Source organism: Triturus cristatus, chromosome 12 (genome assembly GCF_964204655.1).
Source record: "Triturus cristatus chromosome 12, aTriCri1.1, whole genome shotgun sequence".
NCBI classification, from domain to species: domain Eukaryota; kingdom Metazoa; phylum Chordata; class Amphibia; order Caudata; family Salamandridae; genus Triturus; species Triturus cristatus.
Genome location: NC_140595.1, coordinates 541,804,143 through 541,819,952, shown reverse-complemented (window position 1 = coordinate 541,819,952; position 15,810 = coordinate 541,804,143). Strand labels below are relative to the sequence as shown.

At 42.8% G+C, this 15,810-nt stretch overlaps 1 protein-coding gene across 1 annotated transcript in view; it reads left to right on the top strand.

Annotated features, from left to right (window-relative positions):
* LOC146776244 (galanin receptor type 1-like) overlaps positions 1 to 15,810 on the top strand; it is a 723,192-nt gene that overhangs the window by 540,593 nt on the left and 166,789 nt on the right. The gene's annotated exons all lie outside the window — the stretch shown is intronic.

Genomic DNA, 15,810 nt, shown 5'->3' with positions numbered 1-15,810 from the left:
GTTGCAATTCATGTCCCCACATATGATCGTACTTGTTTCCGGGTCCAGAGTATCCAGTATTGACTCTAGTTTGTCAATACATGGTGACTCCTTATGAGATGGGCACGGTCTATTATATACGTTAAAAAGATGGATCACCCGTTTATCATCGGTAACAATTTCCAGTCCGAGTATATCTAAAGAGTCAATTCTTAGCTGCTGGATGGCTATATTAATAGACACACTAACCCATATTATCAACCCTCCTGAAGGACGGCCTCTTACTGATGGAACTGCATCCAACTGGTAGGTTCTATACCCAACCCTGTGCATGGATTTTGTAGCCCATGTTTCTTGTAGAACACAAATATCAAAAGAATTTATATAATGGTTCCAATCAGGGTCACTTATTTTTGAGCCCACTCCTGCAACATTCCATGAAACAGCCCTAACTAAAGAGGGGCCATGATTTAGGCTGCTACTACCAGCTGGTGAGATTTTACTTGGCCTCCTAGATGCTCCTGGCCTAATACGGTTCTGTTCACCTAGCTCTAATTGGTCTATTCGGTCGGCTCCTAATATTGGCCCTGGAACTTCCTTAAGCTCTTTTATAAATAAGTTATTTTCCCCCTGAATACCGGGTGACAGCAATCGAGGCGGGCTATCATAATGATCTAATGACCTAGGTGGACTGATAACAGAAGTGACCGGTGAGACAGATGGACAGAGAATAAATTTATGTTCCTCCCCATGTACTGTGAGTCAATCAACAGCCTCCAATCCACTGAACCTATTGTAACAGGGGATGAAGGGTTGTGCAAACTGCGGGCCCATCCATTCTCCACGGTACTGCATACTACCGTATTGAGGCCTCCCTGCCCTACGTTGTATTACAGTCCAACCGTCATCCCCCCCCACTTCCCAACTATTAGAATTCGAGTCCCTGTACAACTCGCGCCCAATTCCACCCCTAGCTTGGTTTGTGTCCCTGGTCCAGCTCCATCTATTATCGGGCTGTTCCATTGGCGTATAAAAATAAGCCAGGGGTCTTGCCACAATCAATGAACCATTTTTTCTAGGCGCCCCCGAGCAAATGTGTCCCACTGACCGAGGGTCTTCGAATGATACGACCACGCAGTCTCCTTGTGTTCTTTTTCTATTATAACCTACCCAGGGGGCCCTCTCTACCATTAAAATATTACTTCTTATTGTTGGTGGTAATGGGTAATTGGTATTTAGCCAATGTGACACTTTATTTTTGAGCGCCCCATACGGTTCTATAGTTGTAGGGGCTAATTCCAGAACCCCAGTCAGAATGACTACGTAATCACACGCTTCTGGGGGTAGATTAATGTTCCTACGCTTTTCTATATGCGTTTTATCAGCATTATGTGTAGGTATACTGTGAAGAGCCGGTTTTTTAACTACTGTTCCATGTGCCAAGGGAGACTTTGCACTGGTTTTACCTACTTCAATATTGGTAAGATTAGGCGTAGGGACCTTAGGTACTGATTTTCTGCCTTTTTCCCTTTCATTATCAGGTATTTTTAATGTCTGCACTTTACTAATAGGGGCTGGTACCTGAATTACCTTTTTTGACTGGCTAGTATAGTGGTTTTTTATCTCTTTCTTCAATTCTGTAAGTTGTTTTTGTATCCCATCTAATCTTACTTCTATAGGAGTGAGTAGGGTCTTAAAGATTTTTGTCAGGGATGGTAGGAGTAGATCTTCATTCCCTATACTTATAGCTGTTGGGCTATCTGATAGAATGTCAGCTAGGGAATTGTCTATAAGAATATCATCTATAATATTCAACGGTAGTATTTTGGGGCCAGCCCCTTCTTTCCCAGATTCATGACCCTGACTTTCCCTTGCAGCCCTTACATTGACTATATCATTTTCATTACACTCCCCTATCTCTACAACTTTGGCGGTTTTAATAGAAGGATGTTTTTTATAAGTCCGCTTACTTTTATTTTTGGGAATAGCTCCCTCCCTTTTCCTTCTTGTTAGAATATTGTTACTATCTGCCTGAATATCTAGCTGTGCGGCTAACAAGGTGCTTCCTATGGTTACCAAGCCCTGAGGGTCAAGGACACTACAGTCTTGGAATTCAGAATGTGCACCAGTAGTACTATGGACCACCGCATTTATGTGTAAAATGTTAGAGTTGCTTAACGTGTTATCAGAGGTTCGCACTGGGGTTCGAGCTGTAGCAATGTGACTGATGATCATGTGATGGAACAACCAGAATCCCTGGCCCAGTCCAGTCTCTTCAGGCCTCTGAGGGCCTAAGAGGGCCCGCCCTTTGCCCGGCGCGTCCCGCGGTGCGCGTTTCCGGTGCAGATTTAAAGCACCTGATCGGCTCTGGGCATTGCCGGCGATGTTCAAGGTGCCCCACTGCCTTATGGGAGATGTAGTCAATTTGGAAATTACTACTCGCTGGTCCCGGTGCGAGCGTTTCCCGCGAAGCGGGAAACGCGAGGAGTAGCTGCTTGTGGCGTCCAGTGGGGTTTTTAGAAATCAGCCCCTGTTCCAAGGTTCTGCTTTGGCTATTACTCTCACGATGTGTCTCGGCAGAAGAAAGGTATCCCAAGGGATATTCCTCCGGTGCAGATTTAAAGCACCTGGTCGGCTCTGGGCGTTGCCGGCGATGTTCAAGGTGCCCCACTGCCTTATGGGAGATGTAGTCAATTTGGGAATGACTACTCGCTGGTCCCGGTGCGAGCGTTTCCCGCAAAGCGGGAAACGCGAGGAGTAGCTGCTTGTGGCGTCCAGTGGGGTTTTTAGAAATCAGCCCCTGTTCCAAGGTCCTGCTTTGGCTATTACTCTCACGATGTGTCTCGGCAGAAGAAAGGTATCCCAAGGGATATTCCTCCAGTGCAGATTTAAAGCACCTGGTCGGCTCTGGGCGTTGCCGGCGATGTTCAAGGTGCCCCACTGCCTTATGGGAGATGTAGTCAATTTGGGAATGACTACTCGCTGGTCCCGGTGCGAGCGTTTCCCGCAAAGCGGGAAACGCGAGGAGTAGCTGCTTGTGGCGTCCAGTGGGGTTTTTAGAAATCAGCCCCTGTTCCAAGGTCCTGCTTTGGCTATTACTCTCACGATGCGTCTCGGCAGAAGAAAGGTATCCCAAGGGATATTCCTCTGGTGCAGATTTAAAGCACCTGGTCGGCTCTGGGCGTTGCCGGCGATGTTCAAGGTGCCCCACTGCCTTATGGGAGATGTAGTTAATTTGGAAATGACTACTCGCTGGTCCCGGTGCGAGCGTTTCCCGCGAAGCGGGAAACGCGAGGAGTAGCTGCTTGTGGCGTCCAGTGGGGTTTTTAGAAATCAGCCCCTGTTCCAAGGTCCTGCTTTGGCTATTACTCTCACGATGTGTCTCGGCAGAAGAAAGGTATCCCAAGGGATATTCCTCCGGTGCAGATTTAAAGCACCTGGTCAGCTCTGGGCGTTGCCGGCGATGTTCAAGGTGCCCCACTGCCTTATGGGAGATGTAGTCAATTTGGGAATGACTACTCGCTGGTCCCGGTGCGAGCGTTTCCCAAACGCGAGGAGTAGCTGCTTGTGGCGTCCAGTGGGGTTTTTAGAAATCAGCCCCTGTTCCAAGGTCCTGCTTTGGCTATTACTCTCACGATGTGTCTCGGCAGAAGAAAGGTATCCCAAGGGATATTCCTCCGGTGCAGATTTAAAGCACCTGGTCGGCTCTGGGCGTTGCCGGCGATGTTCAAGGTGCCCCACTGCCTTATGGGAGATGTAGTCAATTTGGGAATGACTACTCGCTGGTCCCGGTGCGAGCGTTTCCCGCGAAGCAGGAAACGCGAGGAGTAGCTGCTTGTGGCGTCCAGTGGGGTTTTTAGAAATCAGCCCCTGTTCCAAGGTCCTGATTTGGCTATTACTCTCACGATGTGTCTCGGCAGAAGAAAGGTATCCCACCATATATGCAAAAGGCACATCCCTGACCTGAGGACTACCTCTTTGCCAAATTTCAAGTAATTCTGTTCAGCCGTTCGGGCTGTACCTTCGACTAAAGGTCCTATGGGAAAATGCATGGGGAAAACGCGTTTTGGGACCCCCTTTTTTCTCAGCCCCCACTTGACGAATCACCCCGAGACTTTCAGGGTAGGAGCTGAGCGGAGCGCCCCATTAGTTTTGAAAATTTTGCGAGGATTCGTCAACCGGCGCCAAAGTTATTCAAAATAGAATTTTCAGATTTCTTATGGGAACTCGGTCCTAACTAGAACTATCTACTGGCGACCGCCAGTATAGATAGATATATATATATATATATATATATATATATATATATATATATATATATATATATATATATATATATATATATATATATATATATATATATATATATATATATATATATATATATATATATATATATATATATATATATATATATATATATATATATATATATATATATATATATATATATATATATATATATATATATATATATATATATATATATATATATATATATATATATATATATATATATATATATATATATATATATATATATATATATATATTCCAACCAAACCAGACTTCTTTAAAAATCGGACACCGACACTGGAGATGCTTTCAGCCATCCGGCTTGGGTATTTATTCTTTTTCGCTACGCGTTTCGGCACAACTGCCTTGCTCACACAGTTTAACGCGAACAAATCAATTACATTTAAACCTAAGTCACAGAGTCACATGATTGGTTCCTAAATGAACATGGAAAACAGACTACTACTTATTTCATGTAATGCCGATTCAAAACACAATAGTTTGTTTCCTGGCATAGTGCCAAGCTCTCTCTTTTCATGATTTGCTTTAATTCAAGAAAATCAAATAAATTTGATTATAAAAGAGCCCACAATATTTCATATATTTACTATTAATCAAAGCATTCAATTAAAGAGAATAGAGAGAGCGACATTATTTGAAACACAAGTGCATTAAAATATTGGTTCAGCAGTACAAAGCTCGTATAATCCAATGTTCATAATCATTGCAAAGTCATTATAGAATCTCCTTGGGCGAGTGCCCCTATCCCAAATTCAATTTGTTCATCTTTCATTGTTTCGGTCGGGCAAATCGCAATGACTATTTCATGTCAATCCACTGTTGGGACCTTGACATCCAAAATCAAAGGAGAAAAAGAGACACATAGTAATATCTTTGTAGGACACATACTTCATAATACAGATTAATTTCATTTCAATAGATGTTATAATAATAATAAAGTGCTAGTGCTTTGCTCAGTGCAAACTTACGTGCAAACAATGCTAAATAAAGTGCAAATACCTCCTTATGTGCAAAGACCGCAGTATAATAACAACAAAGTGCTAGTGCATTACAGTACTTTACCATAGAGAAATCCATAATAAACTTATTATTTGTGTCCTATCAATATTTGAAAATCTCCTTATGACAATGACTTTTCGAATTAATAGATAAAGGAAGCTATCTATTCATTTGTGACTTAATGCAAATTAAAATATAATAAAAAAGCTTAAAAAAAGCTAAAAATGATCGAGATGGATACCTCTATTTCAAATGTACATGTAAATCTTCCTGAAATGTCCAGCTAACTATAACATGTGTGAAACCTACGGTTTTTAAGTGAATTTGCAAGGTTTTTTAAATGCTAATTCCTAACTATAACGTGTGTGAAACCTATGGTTTTTTCAGTGAATATATATATATACTGCTCTCAATGTAAACAGATTGAATTTACGATTTACCCATGAAATCAGTGATAAGGAAATACACTTCTTAGACATAAGGGTCTTTGTTAAGGCTGGAATGATCCAGACATCACTGTATAGGAAGACCACAGCAGGCAACTCCATTTTGCATGGCGAGAGCAGCCATCCGAGAAACTTGATAGGTAGCATACCGTATGGCGAGCTGCTACGTATCAAGAGGAATTGCTCAATGGATGAAGATTTTGACCAAGCAGCTAATGATAGCGTTAGACGCTTTAAAGCTAGAGGGTATTCACAAAAGGTATTGAATGAGGCACAACTAAAAGTGAAAGAAGTGACAAGACCAACCTTGTTAGAAGACAGTCCCAAAAAGAAAGATGAGGCAGGAAGCTTAAGATTAATTACTACCTATACCTCATCAGCAACGAGGATAAGACAAATATTACGAAGGCACTGGAGGATTCTCAGAATGGACACTACTATAGGTAGTTCTCTGACTGACTATCCTCAGATTACTTTTAGGAAATCAAGATCCCTAAAAGATCTATTGGTACAGAGTCATTTAAAAAAAAACATCTGTCTCCTCCTTGGGATCGAGGGACCTTCAAGGTTCGTTTCCCTGCGGGAAATGTAAGGCGTGCCAAGCAAGTAGGAAGACTATCATGTACACCATTCCGGGATGTGAAATCCCAAAAAAGATTACTAAATTTATAACTTGCACCACACCATTTGTAGTATATTGCCTAGAATGCCCCTGCAACTACCGCTATATCGGGAGTACGGTCAATGCGGTTAAGATGCGCATCCTAGAACACCAAAGGGCAATTGCAAATAGGGATGTCAACTACCCAGTTGCAAGACACTTTGCCTCTCACCACAACAGCGATAGAACTCTCCTCAGTTTCTTCAGTTTGGACTGTATACCTAAAGACATCAGAGGTGGAGAAAGGGAGAAAGCTCTGAGACGCCTGGAATCCAGGTATATTATAGAACTCCAAACAAAAACACCTGAGGGACTGAATTCAGGGGAGGAATTAATTACCCACTTATGAGAAACTACTTTTTCACTGTGGTCCAAAACTTGAGCTGAACAGAAATTTAAGGAACAACTGTAAAAATTGTATAAGTATGATCCATGAAGTAATGAGATGTCTCGTTTGAAGTGCACTGATGAAATTGTGAACATATAATTTTAGAGTATGCCCATACAGGGCTTTATTTTCACCTAATATGATGGAATGAGATGCCTCATTGAGAAATAAGTTATCAATTGTGTAACATGCAATTTAAAGTTAAGAAATCTAATGAATTATAAGTTTAATTTGATTACAAAGAATGTATATTATGAATGAATTGTGATTTTGCATGTTCAAAGATGGCGACCAAGTTAGAGAGTACTGGTCCCTCTTTCATGTTTACAGAATGAGTTAAAATCAATTTCCGTTTTGAACGCGAGCCGACACTGACGAAAGCTACGGCTGAAACGCGTCTGTTTGCACTAATAAATCCGTACTGGGATTGAATCTAACCGGAGTGCTGGTCCTTTGTTCTGGTTGTGGAACTTTTGGAGCGTAATATATATATATATATATATATATATTCACTTAAAAAACCATAGGTTTCACACATGTTATAGTTAGCTGGGCATTTCACTCGTAAAAAACCAATGAAATTCCCCCGTTATAGTTACTGCAGGCAACTATAACTCATGCGACCGCAATCCTCTGCTGATGACGTCAGATATTACATCACTGTATTTAGACACTTATTTACCCATGTCTTCTTCCATTAATCTTTAGCTATACATATATTACAAATATTTATTTTTCAGAAAGACACATATGTCATCAGTGATGTAATATCTGACGTCATCAGCAGAGGATTGCGGTCGCGTGAGTTATAGTTGCCTGCAGTAACTATAACGGGGGAATTTCATTGGTTTTTTACGAGTGAAATGTCCAGCTAACTATAACATGTGTGAAACCTATGGTTTTTTTAAGTGAATTTGCAAGGTTTTTTAAATGCTAATTCGTAACTATAACGTGTGTGAAACCTATGGTTTTTTCAGTGAATTTGTACGTTTTTTTAAGTTATGTTTTTATGGTTTTTTTTTTTTTCAGGTTTTACACCGTGCGCGCTCTGTGGGCACTCGGTGCGCTTTGCGCACCGAGCGCCCAAGGTTCGCAGTGCACGCAGGGTGCGCGCACCTCGCGATTTAAAAAAAAAATAAAAAAATGTTTTTTTCTCCCTTGGGGGTCCGTCTGTGACCCCCTGACCAAGGCTAGGGGGTCAGGAACTGTCCACTCTGCCCCCTTTTTACGTTCTCCACCTTTGTTTTTCACCCCAGACTGCGAGAGACAAAATGGCGGCCGACACTTCCTGGTTTCGACCGATTCGAATGTTTACCGACATCTAACAACCAATCAGAATTGTGCTCGCGCACGGCAGGGTGCGCACACAGTGCGCGCACGGTGCGCGCGTATAGATATTGATATGCTTTTAAATGCTATTTTCTCAGGAAATACTGAACAGAATTACACCAGACCTGCAAAAGGCACTTCCTTGACCTTATGGCTACCTCTCTGCCAAATTCCACGTAATTCTGTTCAGCCGTTCGGGCTGTAGCTGCGACTAAAGGTCCTACGGAAAAATGCATGGGGAAAACGCGTTTTGGGACCCCCCCTTTTTCTCGGCGCCCGCTTGACGAATCACCCCGAGACTTTCAGGGTAGGAGCTGAACGGAGCACCCCATTAGTTTTGAAAATTTCGCGAGGATTCGTCAACCGGCACCAAAGTTATTCAAAATAGAATTTTGAGATTTCCGATGGAAACTAGGTTGTAACTATAACTATCTACTGGCGACTGCCAGTAGATTATATATATATATATATATATATATATATATATATATATATATATATATATATATATATATATATATATATATATATATATATATATATATATATATATATATATATATATATATATATATATATATATATATATATATATATATATATATATATATATATATATATATATATATATATATATATATATATATATATATATATATATATATATATATATATATATATATATATATATATATATATATATATATATATATATATATCCATATGAAACTGCCCTAACATTGAAGTGCCACTCACAGACGTTCAACAACCTTTATTCCTTGATGGTAGCGGGGAAACAGCAACTTCCATTCAGCAAAGGTAAGAGTCCAAACGCGTTTCGGGCTTTCACAGCCCTTGGTCACTGGTTGCAGTTGCAGGTGAAGGTGCTACTCACAGTTCCGTGCCGTATTTGGAGCGCTTATGTTCAATATCCGCCATAGTGGGCGTGGCTTTGTAGCTTCTTGGTCTTAGTAGTTTCTACACGTAGTGTCTCCATTTAACTTAAAATCCTATAGTAGGTATGCTGTTCAGGAAGGCACCACATCCCAGCTTGTATTTGCCTTCAAGGTTGGTCTCGCTGTTCCTCTCGACGCTGCACCTTTCGCAGCATACTGGAGCCACTCTTCTGTGGCGGGGCACTTTGCGACCCTAGCTGGGCCGCTAATATATCCATATGAAACTGCCCTAACATTGAAGTGCCACTCACAAACTGATGTGACAGGATGTGGTGCCTTCCTGAACAGCATACCTACTGTAGGATTTTAAGTTAAATGGAGACTACTAAGACCAAGATGCAACAAAGCCACGCCCACTATGGCAGATATCGTACATAAGCGCTGCAAATACGGCGTGGAACTGTAAGTAGCGCCTCCAACTGCAACCAGTGACCAAGGGCTGTGAAAGCCTGAAACGTGTTTGGACCCTTGCCTTTGCTGAATGAAAGTTGCTGTTTCCCCGCTACCGTCAAGGAATAAAGGATGTTGAACGTCTGTGAGTGGCACTTCAATGTTAGGGCAGTTTCATATGGATATATATATATATATATATATATATATCAGTGGTTCCATTGGGAGAACATTTTTTGATTTGGTTATAACTGAAGTGCTGTTTGACAAATCTTCAAAAATCTTTCCAAAAAAGTCTCATCCACCTCAGTTCCATCCCGGAAAGTTTTAGGTTGATCCACTGGGGGTGAGGGTGGGGGGGTGGGTGGGGAGCGGGGGAGAGAAAAAAAAGGGGATCCCAATTTGCGTTTTCCCCGTTCATTTTTGTTATAGGAAAATTGAATACTGCAAAACTGATGAACGGAATTACACCACGGAAAGCTAGATCTTGGACCAGAAAGTGTGCTTTTTGTGATTTTTTGTAAATACGATCAGTAGTTTTTGAGATATTAAAGCTAACAAAATATAAATATTTCACACCCGAGGTCCCATCGGCCCCTGCCAAGTTCCTGGGCAGCACCAATTGCGGAAGCCTGCGGGAGATAGGCACTATTTTTTTTATGGGTGCCCTAGTGCCCACATGGAGCACCCATATATGTGAAATACCTGGCTCCCCGGCCAACACCCATTGCAGGTGCCAGCAGAAGCTGGACAATTTTTATGTCTCAGCTAGACAACATTGCACTGTCTCTTTGAGAGATGTATATATTTTTGGGGCCTCAGCCCGCCCAAAGGCTTCCCAAGGGCTGCCTTTAGCGTCGCTTTCATATTCTTTCTCCCCGTTGGTCCATGGCATGCATTTGTCATGCCTCTTGCAGTGTTTACCCCTCCCTGAGACCAGGGACCAATCACACTATCCCTCCACTGCTTTCACTTTAGGATCTGTCTCAGGAACTACTTCTTTCTTTATTAAAGAACACCAACCACAAGCACGCATGTTTTCACCTGCTGCTCCTACATGCTTGTAAATCGTGTTCTTATTTCATTACATTTGCTGTGCATTCAAAAACCGAGGTTAAATGTCTCCAAACTCTTCCTGCTTCGTTGCTTGAATAAGGTGTGGGTGATTAAAAACTGCTTTTAGGTCTCGCCTGAGCCAGCGCTCTAGCGCTGCTCTGGCGAGAGCTATAGAAAGCGGGATTTGGAAGTGCAAACGAGTGCTTTTCAGGCCGCCAACTACAGTGCATGTGCGCCGGGCGCACGCACCATTTGGCAGCCTGCGTGATCATTTTGCGGCCGCTTTGATGTTCTCAGTGAGCCGCGCGGCCACTGAGAACATCAAAGCGGCCGCGATAGTGCTCACCATATGCCAGCCTCCCCTGTGTTGCTTTAGCACTCACCGCCCTCCCCCCCCTTCCATGTTACCCGTGTAGCTCACTTTCTCTTTCATGGCCACGCGGCGTTAATTTCACGGCCGTGCGGCCAATGCTTGTTGTAGAAGGAGCTTTTCAAGTGCTTTGAGTCGAACCTGCCCGGACTGAAAGTGTCTGCGAAAGTCACCGTTTCTAGCCTTCACGTGTACGCCCTTTATGGCGAGAGAGATTTACAAGATTAACTGTACTGGCATTTGAGTTATTTGTTTTATTTATTTGTAATTTCCTTGTTTGGGTGAAGTGATGTACCAGTGCAGCTGAGCTGTTTTCTTCGGAAAAAAAAAGCGTTGGCTAGCCTCGCATACTACAGCCGTGTGCCACAGAAGTGCCTGCCCTGGTAATATTCTTCTGGTGGAGAAGTGTAGCTCACTGGTTAGAGGAGGCATACCCTGAAGCAGAGATCAGGCCCGGGACCTGGGTTCGATTCCCGACGCGGCAGGGTCCAGAACCCAATTGTCCACAGACTCGATAATTCTCGTTTCGGTGCCCACTCTAAGCACGAGTTCACACTATGCAGCTCTGGGCAACAAGCCTGCTTAATCTCCACAACGGCCCCCCGCGGCGGGATGCCTGGCTTTCACCTTGGGGATGCCCAGTACGGGTTATCTTACAGGGAAAAACCAGGACGGGTTCCCAATGCAAGCGCCAAGATGCCCGTAGGGTGATAGTTGCGCTCTATAAGTACTCCAATCAATCAATCAATCAATCAATATTACGTGTCACATGAGGGTGATAAACGGTTTGATGTGCAATGTCTAGAACTGTTCGGGCAGATAAATGGAGCAAACTGATCTTCCCATCGGGCTGCGCTCTACAGACGCTGCAAAACAAGATAGAACATATCTTCTTCCTTTAAGCTGCTCAGCCAGAAGTTATCACTCTTTCCTTTGCCCACTGATTACTAGTCCCAGACAGAACAAGCATTTGCAGTGCAATAGGTCTCGCATGTACGCAAGTTTGAGCTGTTGACATTGCAAATGATAATGGCTTTTATTTTTGTTTTCAAAAACTAAATAAAAGGCATAGTCATTTACAATGCCAATAGCTTAAAGTCTCGTAAATGCGAGACCTATTGCATTGCAGTTGCTTGTTTATTTACATTTTGCTTACTGGGACTGCTTGCATCAGACTAACGGCTTTGCAGCTGTTGTTGCCGGGCTTTATTTGAAGATCGAGATAAAATGTTAGACGCTTTTTTCACAGGGCGCCTGTTCTGTGCTCTAACCCCCTCCCGCTTCATTGCTTGTTTTAGTTCCTTCTACCCCCTCCCACCTCCCCATGTATATGTTGCTTCTTCCCATCCCACAACACCCTCACCCCTCCTCCCTGTTGCTTTTTATGCCAATCCTCTGCCCTCCTCCCCCGTTTCATGTTCCACTGCTGTGTTGCTACTACTCACCATTAAGGGCACTCAGAAAGTCACACATAAAACACCAAAAAGCCATAAGCACACTGAAAAATGAAGAAATTCAACTTGTCAATTGAACAACAAAGACCATATGTGAGACTTCTTCTGAAAGTCATTAAGCTTGTACCGAACTTTCTTTGAATGATCTGTTCAAAATGAATTTATGATAAACCTAGACAAAGGGTCTCCATGTGATTAGAATCTGACAAGTCTCCACACAGACTTGCCCATGTGCTGTCCTGATAGACATCACCAGCTGTCTGTGAAAATCAAAGCTGTGATACTGCACGACTCCTGTCCAGCATCACTGTAGAATGTGAGAACTCATCCCAAACAGTTCCAAACTTTGTGCTGTTCATGAGCAGGTTTGCATACGTTCCAACAATTTTTCTTAACTATTACTTATTTAAACAAGCATTTGCAATACAATAGGTCTTGCATTTGCGAAAGTTTGAGCTATTGACATTGTAAATGACAATGCCTTTTATTTATGTGTTTGAAAACCTGCAAGCTGTGCGTAAACAAGCACTTTGTACTTATAGTCCATGCGAAGCAAGGCTGACATGTCTCTTTTACTGCCAGCCTTGCTTCTCGTAAGCAACGACTATACGTTCAAATTGCGTGTTTATGCACCGATTGCAGGTTTTAAAAACATATGAGTAAAAGGCATTGTCATTTACAATGCCAATAGCTCCAACTCTCGCAAATGCGAGACCTATTGCATTGCAAATGCTTGTTTCTCTCTGCTGACCTGCCGAGGGTTGTTCCCTTATTTACAAATGTAATGTCCAATAAGGGCTGTGGCACACATTGAGGATATCAATTATGCATGAATGTGTGTCCTTGAGTGTGTGTGCTGCTTGCCAATGTTACACGAAAATCAGACAAAAAATATAAACAACGTAATACAGCCAAATAATTCCGATTTACACAATATTACTCTAGCTTAAAATGTCCCTGTGACATCACCGGCATTGTTTAAACAAGTGCCAGGGGGAGGCCCGAAGTAAGAGCTGTGAGCGGGATACCAGAACTTCCCCTTCCATAACAAGCACTGACAAAGCCAATAGTTTGGTCCTTGGTGGAGTGAAAAATGTGTTTTGTGTGACTCTGATGCAGAGCTCTCCCAGTGCCACTGTACTGTGCATGAACAACTATCAGTTTACAGAGGGAAATAACAATTTGCTTAAAATGTAATGAGTCTGCCATGCATGCACCAAAGTGCAGCATAATGGGCGCTCTGAATGTGGCACAAAAATGTAAAAATACTATGCAAGTCTGTGCCATTCTCAATTTCTCTAATACCCATGCAAAACTTACCCCTAGTGACATTAATGTCCGACTACGCCAAAAATAAAAATAACAAATCAGGCAGATGACTTTAGGAAAAGCACTAACAGCTTGTCTATTATCACATTAATATTTTAGCAGCTGTACAAGGTGATTATGCATTTTTAATAGTATATGGTAATTTGCATTGAGTTCGCTGCTGCTAATAATTGCCCAGTGTGACCTGCGGTGACAACTTCTGCAGTTAAAACCGAATTAAGCGGATTATAATGAACATTTATTTCCCGGTCCATTTCTTAATCCTTAGTTTGTTAGTACTGTGCAAAACAACTTTCCTCTGTGTGCTGCTCATGTTCGAGTAGAATATGGCGAAGCCTTCTTAGCCCCTTGCCAGGAATTTCTATATATCCCTTGTACTCAGAGCTTGGCCGTAAATAAGCAGAGATTTTTAATGATAACCAATAAAACGTATGAAAATGAGAACTACACACAGCAGCGGCAAGAAATTGGAGCACTGTGCAGGGGGGGCATGGGTGAGGGGGTGGGTCAGTGAAACACCAAGTAGCAAGGCGGCTCAACGAGTTAAATGCTCGCATCGGACATCTGCAGGTTGATAGTTCGAGTCCCAGTATGGCCAATTCAGACTGTATATAATTAAATGGCCGGTTAATTAAGTCCCATTACAAAGGATAATAGTAACAAGTGTTACTCACAGTGCTATTAAGTTAAAAATGCCAATCTGTACAAATTACAATCCTGACCTTATTAATACAGCTCCAGGCCAGAGGTAGGGCTAGGGTGAGGTAGAGGTAATATTAATTTCCTTGCAGACTTTGACTCGTTCCGTGAACAGTGTTTGCTCCTCCGGTTTAGGTTAAGACCAAAACCTTTGGTCACATTCCGTCCTGCACTTCAAACTGCTTAATCCGAGTGTACCTTTCTTAGGTGCAGCTATAAAAGGCCCGTTTGTGTTCCAAACAGATCGTACCGCACTCTGGGCCTCATGTAGGTAGCGAAATACCGGTCGGTAACGGCCGATTTTCGGTAAATATGCCGTTACCGACCGGTATACAGACAAGTGAGATGTAGGAGTCCAAAAACCACTTTTCGGTAAATATGAGGCGGTAAATACCGATTCATAGTTACCGAATTCTAAAATACCGATTCATACTTACCGAATACAGAATTAACGAATCGGTAAACATGAAGTGGTAAATATGAAGTGGTAAAAATTTAAAATGACATGTAGGAGCAGTCGGTAATTAAGAAATCCATTAAAATCGGTAATTAAGAGTCGGTAATTAACACGGACTAAAAGCAGGTGGTAACCATCAACAATGGATAAAAGCAAACCCAAAATTCAACAGCGTGGACAACATGGCCGCTATGTACGTCATTGCAAGGCGCCTACGTCTACAGGCAGCAGGACTGAGGGTGTGGCGACGGGAGGAACAAATCTACAGACAGCGCATCACACTATTCCAGCTGACTGATGCAGAGATACATGAGAGGTACAGGCTACACCCCGAAACCATCATGGACTTAATCAGGGACCTACACCCACTCCTGGACCAGCCAGTTAGAAGGGCGCACGCCATACCCCCACATGTGCAGGTGCTCTGCAGCCTACATCTGTTGGCATCCGGCAGTTATCAGGTGGTGATAGCTGCGGTGGGTGGGGTATCCCAAAGTTGCCTGTCCCGTTTCTTCAGGAAGTTCCTGGATGCCATGATGCAGAGAATGCACCACTACATAAGCTTCCCGAACTCACAGGCTGCACTGCAGAAAACAAAAACTGACTTTTATCACATGGCACAGTTCCCCCATGTCCTCGGCTGTATTGATGGTACCCACATCCCAATCTGTCCACCAGCAGATACAGAGCACATCTACAGGAACAGGAAGTCCACCCACTCCATCAACGTGCAGGTGATCTGTGATGCAGGGAACATCATCACAGATATTGTTGCAAAGTTTCCTGGGAGCACCCACGACTCTTACATCTTCCAGAATAGTGGGATTTACACACGACTGAGTGCCGGAGAATTCGGAGAGGGATACCTGCTAGGTAAGTAACAGTGACGCCCCTTGAAACATGCAAACATAGTGTATAGAGGCATGTTACTGATGGTTCCCTTTCACCCATCCAGGCGACAGTGCATATGCATGCCGGTC